The sequence below is a fragment of the Triturus cristatus genome, chromosome 3_1 (genome assembly GCF_964204655.1).
Source record: "Triturus cristatus chromosome 3_1, aTriCri1.1, whole genome shotgun sequence".
NCBI classification, from domain to species: Eukaryota; Metazoa; Chordata; class Amphibia; order Caudata; family Salamandridae; genus Triturus; species Triturus cristatus.
The window spans coordinates 679839198-679852827 of NC_140583.1; the positions used below are offsets into that span (position 1 = coordinate 679839198).

Below are 13630 nucleotides of genomic sequence, written 5' to 3' on the forward strand. Positions count from 1 at the left end.
CACACACACCTCCGATTTCAGGATATGTACGCTTGGCACATACACGGTGGGGGTACGCTCAATGCATTCGAGGTGAGGGTACGAGTCTGCTTACACTGGTGTGGTGGGGGTACGCTCCATGCATACGCGGGTGAGGGTACGGGTCGAACTTACACTGTTGGGGTGGGGGTACGCTCCGTACGTCCGCGGGTGGGGGTACGGGTCGTACTTACACTGTTGGCATGGGGGGTACGCTCCTTGCATACGCGGGTGGGGGTACGGGTCGTACTTACACTGTTGGGCTGGGGGGTACGCTCCTTGCATTCGCGGGTGGGGGTACGGGTCGTACTTACACTGTTGGGCTGGGGGGTACGCTCCTTGCATTCGCGGGTGGGGGTACGGGTCGTACTTACACTGTTGGGCTGGGGGGTACGCTCCTTGCATTCGCGGGTGGGAGTACGGGTCGTACTTACACTGTTGGGCTGGGGGGTACGCTCCTTGCATTAGCGGGTGGGGGTATGGGTCGTACTTACACTGTTGGGCTGGGGGGTACGCTCCTTGCATTCGTGGGTGGGGGTTCGAGTCGTACTTACACTGTTGGCATGGGGGGTACGCTCCATGCATACGCGGGTGAGGGTACGGGTCGAACTTACACTGTTGGGGTGGGGGTACGCTCCGTACGTCCGCGGGTGGGGGTACGGGTCGTACTGACACTGTTGGCATGGGGGGTACGCTCCTTGCATACGCGGGTGGGGGTACGGGTCGTACTTACACTGTTGGGCTGGGGGGTACGCTCCTTGCATTCGCGGGTGGGGGTACGGGTCGAACTTACACTGTTGGGGTGGGGGTACGCTCCGTACGTCCGCGGGTGGGGGTACGGGTCGTACTAACACTGTTGGCATGGGGGGTACGCTCCTTGCATACGCGGGTGAGGGTTCGCGTCGTACTTGCACTGTTGGCATGGGGGGTACGCTCCATGCATACGCGGGTGGGGGTACGGGTCGTACTTGCACTGTTGGGCTGGGGGGTACGCTCCTTGCATTCGCGGGTGGGGGTACGGGTCGAACTTACACTGTTGGGGTGGGGGTACGCTCCGTACGTCCGCGGGTGGGGGTACGGGTCGTACTAACACTGTTGGCATGGGGGGTACGCTCCTTGCATTCGCGGGTGGGGGTACGGGTCGTACTTACACTGTTGGGCTGGGGGGTACGCTCCTTGCATTCGCGGGTGGGGGTACGGGTCGTACTTACACTGTTGGGCTGGGGGGTACGCTCCTTGCATTCGCGGGTGGGGGTACGGGTCGTACTTACACTGTTGGGCTGGGGGGTACGCTCCTTGCATTCGCGGGTGGGGGTACGGGTCGTACTTACACTGTTGGGCTGGGGGGTACGCTCCTTGCATTAGCGGGTGGGGGTACGGGTCGTACTTACACTGTTGGGCTGGGGGGTACGCTCCTTGCATTCGTGGGTGGGGGTTCGAGTCGTACTTACACTGTTGGCATGGGGGGTACGCTCCATGCATACGCGGGTGAGGGTACGGGTCGAACTTACACTGTTGGGGTGGGGGTACGCTCCGTACGTCCGCGGGTGGGGGTACGGGTCGTACTGACACTGTTGGCATGGGGGGTACGCTCCTTGCATACGCGGGTGGGGGTACGGGTCGTACTTACACTGTTGGGCTGGGGGGTACGCTCCTTGCATTCGCGGGTGGGGGTACAGGTCGAACTTACACTGTTGGGGTGGGGGTACGCTCCGTACGTCCGCGGGTGGGGGTACGGGTCGTACTAACACTGTTGGCATGGGGGGTACGCTCCTTGCATACGCGGGTGGGGGTACGGGTCGTACTTACACTGTTGGGCTGGGGGGTGCGCTCCTTGCATACGCGGGTGAGGGTTCGCGTCGTACTTGCACTGTTGGCATGGGGGGTACGCTCCATGCATACGCGGGTGGGGGTACGGGTCGTACTTGCACTGTTGGGCTGGTGGGTACGCTCCTTGCATACGGGGTGGGGGTAGGGTCCGTACATATCCGTCCCCACGCTATGTGATGTTTGTGCGGCCCGTACCCAGGCCTTTGCCACGTGGGTGCGATCCGTCCCGCCATTGTTGGGGTGACGTGTGTGGGCGTGGTCCGACTCGTACCCACGCTCTTCAGGCGTGGGTACGGGACGTACCTGTCTGGTTGTGTTGCCGGTTCGCGTGGTGACGGACTTCCGTTGTGGCGGGCGCTGGCTTATCAGGACACGCCCCCACCCCCTCGTGGTGACCAGGGCATGGGAGTCAGGTATGTCCAGGCCATGTGTGGTGTGTGACTTATGTGGTTGTTTTGTGGCCTGCCCTGGTCGTGCCACCCCCACCCCACCCCACTTTCCCCCCTCCCTTAGTTATTCTGACCTTCTGCGGCGTCTGCGTCGTAACCTGTAGAGGAGGTGTACTGCTATGAGGGCAGGGATGACTCGTAGGTTCGGGTCCATGTCTGTCCGTCGCGTACTGGTACTCCTTGCTCGCGTCGTCCTGTCGCGTACGGGTCCTCCTTGATCGCGTCGTCCTGTCGCGTACGGGTCCTCCTTGGTGGCATCGTCCTGTGTGTCCGTCACGTACTGGTCCTCCTTGTTCGCGTCGTCGTCTATCCGTCGCGTACTGGTGGTCCTTGTTCGCGTCGTCCTGATTTCCCGGCAGTTTTTGGCTGCCGCAAAATATTCACCGTGCGGGGTGACGTCGGTGCGAATCGTGATTCCTGGGTCGTGAATGGCTGGCTGCGAGCGTCCCGACGTCAGGTCGGCGCTTTCCCGGATCGCATTGGTAGGTGTTTTTTTGTTCGGTCGGGCTTTTTTACGATTCGTACGGTAATGGTGTACCCGTGCGAATCGTAATTCCTTGTTTGTGAAAATTGACGACCGGGTACGCGTCGGGCGGAGATTGTGCTCCGTCCGACGGTTCGTACCCGGTTTTTGCAGGATCGTGATCGGCACCCAAGTGTGGATTGTGTCAACAATTGCTTGGCAAGTACCTCATGGGTGAAGTGTCACCACACATGCACACCGTGGTGCTTTACTAATGCGAAACTCATTAATAAAAGTAGTACTTACAGATTAACCAACGCGATCGGGATCGGAGCATGTGAATCCGAATCCCGTCTTCTCTTTCATTTTCTAGGCTATTTGACTCACTCTCCTGCGTCTTTGTTATCCCCCAAACACTGGGAGGCAATGAAGTTTGCCAAGGGGGGAGGGGGCAGGGGGGCTTCTGGGGTACATGAAAATGTATTCATTGCCTAGTTGTCAAAGGTCGCCCGGTGCTCTTACTTAAAAGTGTGCAGATTTCATTAAGATATTAAGAGTACTTTACTCGCATCTATGAGTAAATCTGCATTAACTAAACAAAATGACAGAATGCGTGTCAGTTTTCACAGTGTTTTAGACAGTACGGGTTGCTTAGTTTCATTGCATTAATTTTTGTATTTACTCTTTTACACAGCATCCAAAGTAGGTTACCTAACCCCAAAGCCCCGAGTTGTTAAATGACCCATGGAAGGGAGTGTTTTACAGTTGAGCAAATGTGTCCAAATGTAATTTTGTTAGTGCCAAGGAATGATCGGCCAATGAGGTACTCGATGAGCAGGTATTTAACTACACATCCAAAACGTACGGTATTGTGGCTGTTGTTTGTTTGTACACAATCACCTCTCTGAATCTATTTATTAACACAGAGCTTCATCTACCAGACAGTGCTCACAGAGGGGCGACTAAAGCACACAACAAAATGTATTCATTTATCCTCAGTGTGAAGGCACCCGGAAGGCTTAGGTGCCCGCCCAGAGAGACTGGGGATCCCAGCGCTTCTACAGACTCTGCCGTGCTCCTCTGCACCAGCAGGGCACACCTCAGAATCTGCCGCATCTGCTAAGAATAGGTGAGGGGGATGGGGTTGGGGCATGAGGGAGTTGCCGGCAGAATTCCAGGTTATTGAAAGTGATGATTCTGACGTGAGGCAATGGAGACTGACTTTGTCTGTTTGTCTGCACCAGTCTATTTCTCTACCATCTACCTGTACTCACTGTCATGTATCCATTCATCTCTCTTTGTTAGAGGTGCGCGAGCCAATATATTAATTAACAGGTATAGCCAGCCGGAGACAAGCAAAGCGTATGTATACGAGCTAGTGGGCGAGCCGTGAAAATGATCGGCATGTTAATCATACAGTAAACATGATGTAAATAATTCGATAATGTCTCTTCCGAATTAAAAAAGTGCATTTCTTTAGCGCCTCACCTCAGTACACAAGAGTATAGCACTGAATTGAGAGGAAGTTATTAAAAGTGCTCGTTTTAAGCATGAGTTAAAACACTGACGCTCCTCCCGCCCGATAACAATGCCATTTGTGAACTAAGAGGCGTCAGTTGCCATGCATACCCCGAATGTTGCCTAGAGTCTTATTATATTTAGAGTAACAATAAAATCTAGTTAATTAAACACGAGAAGTTTTTGTACAGCACACATCATGAACTTGCATATTTCAATGTTGCAATAATAGAGATGAAAATGGAAGTGCCGGCAGGCAAGAAAACACGAACGGGAGTGGGGGGTGGGGGTGGGAGAGGGTGAGGGTGAGAAGTCACAGACTGAGGGAGTGGGCAGTGGGGTGGGGTAGGGAGACAGGAAGAAAATAGTGTTAGGAGTAAAGGGTCCAATAACCGTGGTAGGGTACAAATGATGAATGAGGAGGGACTAACAAGCCTCAAACCAATCGGAAGGCAGCATTTAAGACAAAAGCCAATGGGCAGAGAGTGGGCGGAGCTTCCACGAAGCTTCCAGACTACAGTATATACTGCATGTCTTACAAAGCGATTGCAGCACATTCGCGCTGCAACAACAGGCGAGATCTAAAAGAAAATAGTGTCAGGAGTAAAGGGGCCAATAGCGGTGGAAGGATCCAAATGTTACAAATGATGAATGACGAGGGACTAACAAGCCTCAAACCAATCGGAAGGCAGCATTTAAGACAAAAGCTAATGGGCAGAGTGTGGGCGGAGCTTCCACACTACAGTATATACTGCATGCCTCGCAAAGCGATGGCAGCGCATTCGCGCTGCAACGCTAGGTGAGACCTAAAAACAGGAAGTGCTTCATTAGTTGCTCCCTTTTTGTGGTGGCTCCTGGGTAATGGGGGCCATCTTGGGGGAACTTTTTAAAAGACAAAGAAGACGAGGACTCAGAGTAATGAAGATTACCAGTAAGTAACTGGGGCATCAGCTTCTACCATGAATGAAGCCACCTTGAGTGAGGGTGGGGCTTCGGTGCCCTACAGTTAAAATAGTGTGAAATCCTTACCTGGGCAATTCATGATTCTGATCAAAAGGCGCACTTCATTTGCTGTTCACACTGTTACTGATGACTACAATGCAATGAGCACGCCTGCTTTGAAACATACTTAGAAGTGCTCAGTTCATTTATACCTTATCACAGTGTATTCTTACGGGTTAGACCTTCTCCTACAATGTTCTTTTATTTTTGGCTTCAGTCTCTAAACCATTCGCACACTAATACTTTGCTGTTGTAGATTGCAGCAGTGATGTAGTAAATACATTACCATAGGGGATATGGAGATGCATTTATCCATTACCTAAAAAGTGAGAATATCCTGCGAAGTCTGGGAGTTACATATTAATCAGAAGATGGCTTCCTTCTGATCAGTGTATTGAAGCATATCAAGCAAATGAGAGAGGAAGAGGCGTAAGGGCCAAAGCTGCTGACTGTGGACTGAGGAACTGGGGAATCAGGTTCGACTCTCGGCGTTGGCTGCTCATCCTGTGATTCTGTGCAAATCACTTAATTCCTCTGTGTCTAAAAAGATGATCAAAAGCGAATGTGTCCTTGTGTAACGTAATTTGTGCGCATGTAACGCGGTCCAATACCGTGGATCGAGTTCGCGGTTTATAAAACTGTTAAAAAAAAAGTGACTTACCCAGGATCACACAATATGGGTCAGCAGAGAAGCTACGATTATTACTCGGAACTCCTGGTTATACAGCCAACGGTTTAACCACTAGGTTTCATTTCCTTCACGCAACAACAAGGGGCTTCCCTCAGATTGGATCATATTTGTCGATGCTGATATTCCTTAAATGTTTAATGTTTATGAGCAATAAGAAAGTAACTTCATCCTTATCTTTTCTTTCCTTCCATCTTGAGAAACATATAACAATCCAGTGCTACTGCTGAAGGGAAGATGTATTAATACCTGTGATGTGAATGCAGTGCTCAATACTAGAATTGTCCTACAGATTTAAACATTGTTGGCATACCTAGACAATCCCGACGCCTGCTTTCATTAGTTTCACCCGCAGACAGGAAGCAGTCTAACGTCTTTCAGTAAACTTCCCTTTGAAAACACAGAAAAACTCTTGTCATACAGAAAATAAAGCAATGCGAAGGTGCCCAGTTTGAATGGAGATATCTTTCTGTCAGAGCGATGCTCGCGCCGCATTTCACGGAGGCTTCCCTGGAAGCACCGACATGTTGTGCTCTCTTCCCAGCCCCTGAGCTCTGAGCATTGCAGGGGTGGGCCTTCTGCAGTCAGGGGGTGGGCTTGGACGGACGCAGTGCTCGGCATCACCCCCCTCCCCCGGCCGTCACGGGCTGGAGCGGGTCTGCTCAGTTATTCATCGCTCGGTGGTACCCAGGAGCCGAGCTCGCGCGGATGCTGCCGCTGCCGCTGGGGTTGTAGAAGGCGCGCGGGGACCGTCTGCAGAGAAGGCGCTTGAGCTGAGCTGGGATGAGCCTGTGAGGAGCCGGGCTGAGCTGCACAGTTACAGAGCATCGCTGGTGCATCATACTCCGAGCCAGGTGAGGGCACTTCTCCCCACTGCAGGGCTGAGCTGAGGTACACGGGCACAGCGCGGGCACCATAACAGTAGTGATGAGAATAGTGATTCGGAGTGTAGACAGAGCGTCCCCTGCTCTGCCGGAGAGGCTGACGTGGTGTTTTTGAAAAGTGCCTGCGAGACGCCGTGCTCAGTTGAGGGCGGCACGGTGCTACTTCGGATGAATGAAATCACGACTGGCGTGTGTGCACTACACTAACGGGGCAGAGGGCTCTGCACACTCACACTGAAATACCTCCTATTACCCCGTTTGTGTACTTAAAGCACAACATTTGGCTTTGCGACGAGTCAGTGAGAGGACACACATGACTGTGCACCCGATGTTTAATCCTGAAGTGTCCAAAGACGGCTCTTGCCTTGTATGGTGTCTGGTACATAAAAGAGTATGGGGCGGGCAGGATCAAGTGTGGGTAGTGGTTGGAATTGTAGACAAACAGGTATATGTTAAGACGCGTCCGGTGTTTTTTAAGCTTTTTACTGCTGTCCATGCGGGAGTCTGAGTACAGACCCACTCGGAGTCTGTAAACACACGCTGTGTCTGAGACGGATACAGATGTGTCCTCCTCTGGGGAGACCTCTCTGCCACGCCACCCCCTCCCTGCCCTGATCACCTGTTCCCAGCCCTGCTGTTGTGGTCGTGGCCCTCTTTGCCTGTGGTGGGATCACGAGGATAGACTTGGGTTATACTGGTGTATTCTGGGACTTGTATTCTTGCTGCACTTCAACTGAACCAAATACCCCTCCTCTGCAATGGTTTGTAAAAATAAAGGTGAGGATTGTGAAATGGTGTCCCGGTGACACAGAGTCCTGTGGAAACCCTATGATGGAAGGTTCTATTGAGCAAAGATACTTACTATTGTGGAGAAAAAAATGTTATTTGCAGACTCTGCAAGGAATTGTACAGATTTGTTGAGCAATAAGCCTTACCAGCAATGTGCAAAATATGTCTAGTTGTCATGTTGTCTGCTTTAGCATGTGTGGCCCCGTACTTGTCAATATCCTGTATCTGCTGCACAAGGGTCATCCTGCCTTTAGGTGGCTTCAAGCGATCCTAGACCAGGAGCCCACCAACTATTTAAAAGCGCTTGTCCACTACGGAGAAAATGAACAACAGGCTTTGAGTTTTGGGTTACATAGGACAAGGAAGGAACATTTTGTACCAGCGAGACAACATCATCTTCAAAAACCAATGCCCCTCCCGCATCAGTGCAGACTCGGTGGGCGTGAAGAGAAGAATAGCCTAGTTTAAAATGATGATAATGTGTAGATTAGAAGACGAACACAGAGATATTCAGAACTGATAGACAGTCTCCATCAAGTCTCCAGCTCTGTCTTGGCTTCCACTGCACCTTTCCTTGCTGGACCGGCTCCAGGGCAGAAGTGTGCAAATCCGAGTTTATCTACAGGGATCGGCACAATATGTCCCTTCTTCTGCTCTCCCTGTCACTTGGATATATTATTGGTGATAAAAGTCAAATCAGGTACAATGTATGTCCTTCAAGGGGTGGGTTGATGCGCTATCACTGAACTCACACAGCCCTGATTGGTGCGAACGTGGAAGTGTGTGTTGACCTGCAGCACTGTGTGTACACCCGAAGGCCGCCATGTTGGACTGTGCTGTGTATCATTGTGCTGCCTGTCTCTGCATAGAGTAGCAGCACAGAAGAGACACACACCGCTGGGCCAGGCTGTTCTAGATTGTATTTTCTCTTTGTGGTGCCCCTTGCGCTTATCATTCTTCCTGATCAGAGTTAGCTCTTTGCAGAGTTTTGCTGCTGAAAGGCCCGTGGGGTCCCACATATAGGCAGAGGGTTCCCCTGCCTGCAGGCTGCTCACAAACCTGTGCCTCACTCATAGTTTCATGGAGGGGCAGTTGGCACATTGCCAACCTCCCTGTGTGAAATATCTGTCTGTGGTTGTATGTTCCTGGACTATTGGTGGTTGAAAGCAGACTGTTCACCAATCAGAAGAACAGGAAGCTGACAGTGGATGGTATTTAAAGGCGACGAGAACGTCTGCTTACGGTGGCGCAAATCCTTCTAGTTGCCTGTCTGAGCAGCAGGGACAAGGTAAGGATTTTGGGGACCCTGGGCCAACGTATTTTACGGGCCCTTGTTTGGAACAGCTTTGAATTTATGATCCAGTTTCAGCTCTTTCAAGCAGTTTTTGGCCAGCTCACTGATAGTGCACATCCACACTCGTCCAAATTCTAAATGTCTTTACAGCTATTTTTAAGGGATAGTGATATGTGTTTTCAACATTGTAACACAGCAGCAGCTCATTAATATTACTGCAAATAATCACTGTGGCAACCTCCCGTTTCTCATATGTGAGGCCCTGTTTTGATCTAGAAGAAACTTTGTTATGGATGTTGTATGGAACATAAACACAACATTTGCCTACAAAATGTCTGTACTGGACACACACATCACATACATTAAAAAATAAATTAAAGGAAAACACTATTTAAAGCTATCTGTTTATGAATTATTCATGGTCATCAAGGCAAGACTCTCCCCAGAGCAGAGCTGGCTCTATCAAGAGATCCCTGAAAGGCTGGGGACCTGGGCCAGAGCCCACTTTTCCACTTTTCCAATGCCTTAAAATGTCTCTGCTGAGCAGGGCAGCTTTTGGCATGCTTCTAATCTTTTTTAATGTGCCACTGCTTCTCTTTAAGCACCCTGTCAGCGCCCTGCCTTACCCTCCCATGTATCTCAAACCCCCTGCCAACAGACATCAACACCCCTTCCCCAATCCAACGTACCACTTGTAACCAGCCTGACTGAGCTACTTCGAGAGTGATTCAGGTGAGCAGAGGGGAGAGGGGTGTGTGTGTGGGGGGGTGGGGTGACAAGATTTGTGTTCATAGGCAAGTCACTGCTTTGTTGTAGCCAGTCAGGGACTGTCCGTGTAAAGGGACTGCTGCCTCATTTTATTTACCAGAACCAGCGAGGGTGGCACATTTATTTCCGCCCAGGGTGCTATTGGAGCAAGGCACGGCTCTGACACCTGGCCCTGTTGAATCTGCCAACGGAAAAGGGCACTTCTTGTTGTGCCCTTAGCTGCCTCAGCCACCTGGCCTCACAAAACCCTTGTGCAGGAGTCCGGCCCACCATATGATCACTGTGGGATCCCGTTGGTGACTTGGGTCCTCAGGAGGCTCAATGATACTTTCAGAGACCCCTTCAGCGAGGGCCTTCTACTTCATGTCATCAAAGACTCCGTCTCTCCGACCACTGTTGGGATTCGTTTTTGTAATGCCCCACTGCCATGGCAGAATGCTCCAGTGAGGTAGATGCTTGTTATAAATGCATATGGGAATCGCATTGTACTAAAAACTGTCCCTCCCAGAACATTGAGCGTCTCTTCCCTACAGGAAGGTAATGCCAAACCCAGCTCATTACTCTGTGAATCAATCGTCACACTGCGAAGCATCTGCATGGTAGGATGGAAGAGGCTCACTCACCTGCAATGGAAGAGTTGTTCTTGCGCATTCGTCAAGTTATAATTCCCTTCCCTTCCCCCACTTCCAGCGCCTGTCCGCTGCACAGAAGACTGCCGCTCTACCATGAATTAGTAGCCAAGTGCATGCATGAAGTGAGTGGCAACCACCTCAGGTCAGCTCAGAGCAAACATTCCTGTATGACTACCTCTCAGGGTAGCACCCTAGTCACCTAGCGTGCTATACAGAAACGTTTTCTTACACGAAACGCAGTTTCATCTCTCGAGGCATTCAGTGCCTTTGCAGAAAATAGGTAGTCATCACGCCCTAGGTACCGAGACAGACACACCATATCACCTAGGTCATGAAATGTACCATAGCAGCATCTGCAGCTAAATGAAGAATTTTCCCGCTATGGTGTTTTGTAAATAGTCATTCACTGTGCTAGCAAACCACGAGATGGAACGCGGGCACCCAAATTAAGTTTGACAACTACATTCTTTCATTCCCAAACACAGGTCTGTGTGTGGTCTGCATGCAGTGGAAGAACCATGTCATGTCCTCTCCATGCATGAAAACACCAGGAGGAGGGGGGCACAGGACTGGCGGAGCTGGTACCGGAGCACTGATTACAGTTGTAACCTCTGCACTGGAGAATGTTCCTCTGACAATGATTCGTAGAGCAGGGGTGTCCAAACTAAGCCTGAGAGGGCTGGACCCATGCCAGATTTGCAGGATAAATACAGATTATGTAAATAAGTTCCATTGGGAGTTACTTTATCGAAATGTATCTTTTGTGGATATCTGAAAACTTGGCATGGATCCGTCCCTCGGGAACCATCGTTTGACACCCTTGCGTAGAGGTTCCACTTGTTTCTAATTGACATTATTTCAGTCTCAGTTGGGACTGGGAGATGGAATCAGTGATGCCCTGGCTCTGGCCTCCTCGCACAGATGTAGGCAGAAGACAACACTTACTCTTCGCCCGACAACACAAGGATTCCGTTTTCCACAAACATGCAATGGACCATCTCGCTCCTTCATGGTATTTTTTGACTTTACGTGGCTACATTTTAAGTGTAAGCTCAGTGTGCAGGGCTTAGCTGAGGCAGAGCATCTGTTACATGTTTGATCTCAGGATTCCTGTGCGCTGGTTGCTGCTGGCTGTCTTTCTGCCCTGCTTTATTAAGGAAACATCAGGTCCGGGTTAGAAGAGACTAAGACAGATGAGTCTGCAACACAAATTGCTTCTTCCTTCACCTCCTCCATTTGTTGCAGGTGAATTGCTGTCATTTCCTGTCTTTATCGTCCTCCTACCATACACTGTTGTACCTTTTCTTTTATGCCTGTGGTTTATGGCTGAGCCTCTTCTATGATGTCTTCCCCCATTCAATGTATCTTTGACTGTTGCTGCTTATTGTAAAGCACCCGCATAGCTCACTGTGCTCGAGCGCTTTGTAAAACTATTAATTAAATAAAAAATCGCCGCATTCTAGAAAAAATTCAAAGGGTGCTACTGAATAGGCGTGGGATTTTAAGAATCAGAAATAGAGTCAATGCCTGCAACAACACATGCAGGTGAAAGAGAAACATGCGGTGTTAGACATATGAGTGTGAGCCAAAAGAGTGAACGAAATGTATATATATATATATAAAACTTCGCCTCAACACGTAAGACTCAGTCTTATTTAGAAGTAGAGTACTCCAAAGAAGGGCCACACATAGGCTTTTTACACCCCCTCAACGCCCCAAGTCAGGTTCACATTATGTTATTATTCTTCAGAATTCATTGGGATCGCATTGTAGGGTGAGCACCTTTGACTCAGATGTGCATATGTTTTTTCTGTGTTACTGTCAAATAAGAGGATCAAACCCCAGAACTCTGATGTAAATCAAACAGATATTTTGCTGGGGGAAGCATCATGAGACAATTCACCCTGCCCGGTGTGTTTCATAGATGCTCAATAGTGTTACTGTTATTATGAAAGAAAGGTGTCGCAAGTAGCTTGTTTGCTCTTTGTTTGTGATACAGTGTGTGCATGACCTTGTTACATTTACTGGTTTGTCAAGGGGGAAATCTATCATCAATTGTATCTCTCACAAGAACCCCCAGTCGCAGACTCAAAGAGGCTTTGTGCTACCATGTTGATCTTGTTTGTGTATACATTTCTACATTTTCGTTAAAATTGCTCTGCTGTGATTTGCTTCTTAAGGATTGAATTTCTTACATGTTTTTCTGTGATTTAGAGCAGTGGTTCTTAACCATATGACTTCTGTGGACCCTCACTTAATCATTTCTAGTACCTGGGGACCTCACTGAATCCTTATTGGAATTCGGCAATCCCAACTGATTCATTCCTGGGAGCCGGGTGACCCCGGCCTATTCGTTTTCAATGACTTGAACCACAAAACAGTACACAAAAATTACAGACACAACCATTCATTAAACAAAATTCACACATTTTTGAATATTTAATTTAATTTTCAAATGCATATCAAAATGTAAATTTTAATGGAAAGGTTGGTGCTTTTCGAAATTCCATTCATCATTCATACTATATTCTTATTGGTGCACTTTCTCGGCTCCCAAGAATCAATCAGAGGATGCTATCTACATCTTTAGCCTCCAATTTCCAATTCCTTCATGTTTATAGAATGCTTTAACATTTTCAATTTTGCTTCTTTATTTATATACACTTTATTAATCTGTTAATATTATTTAATTTTCTAATCAGTCGTAGACCCCCCCCTTAGTGGGCTTCAAAGAGCCTTATAGGTCACAGGACCACAGGTTAAGAACCACTGATTTAGAGAATTGTTTACCTATATTTACAACTTAATTGCCTTCCTTTGGCCATAACTTAAACATTCAATACTGTTGACGTCTGCAGAAAATATCACCCACCCACTTGAGATCCGAGCTCGCTGCCTGTCTGGCCCCTCGCAGCCAGTGCATGGTGTACTGTTTTGCTAAAATCTGCATCTGTGTCTTGATACATCTTCAACATAATATGCAAACCTCATGTAGGTTTCCTTTCTTTCTCCGACATCATCATTGTAGGATGCACTGAGCTTTGTTCAGACGTCAAACATAGGGCCTAATATGCAAATCCCTTGTGTAGTCCCAAACCGTACGGTTTGCAAGATCACAGGATTTGCGACTGCAAAAGGATTGGTTAGAATGTACAAAAGCCCCTTTACGAATTGTAAAAAATATTTCTGAATGGCTTTTGTGATGCTTTCCGAATTGCAAATAGAAGTGAGCATGAAAGGGGTGTACCCCTCCTTTATCTGATTCAGAGAGGTGGATTGCAATCACAGACGCAAA

At 49.0% G+C, this 13630-nt stretch overlaps 1 protein-coding gene across 1 annotated transcript in view; it reads left to right on the top strand.

The window, feature by feature from the left end:
- Nucleotides 1-6657: 6657 nt before the first annotated feature.
- SYT12 (synaptotagmin 12) overlaps nucleotides 6658-13630 on the top strand; it is an 804553-nt gene continuing 797580 nt past the window's right edge. Inside the window, exon 1 of the mRNA XM_085644755.1 lies at nucleotides 6658-6822. The gene's annotated coding sequence lies outside the window, so the exon portion shown is untranslated. The remainder of the gene's footprint in view (nucleotides 6823-13630) is intronic.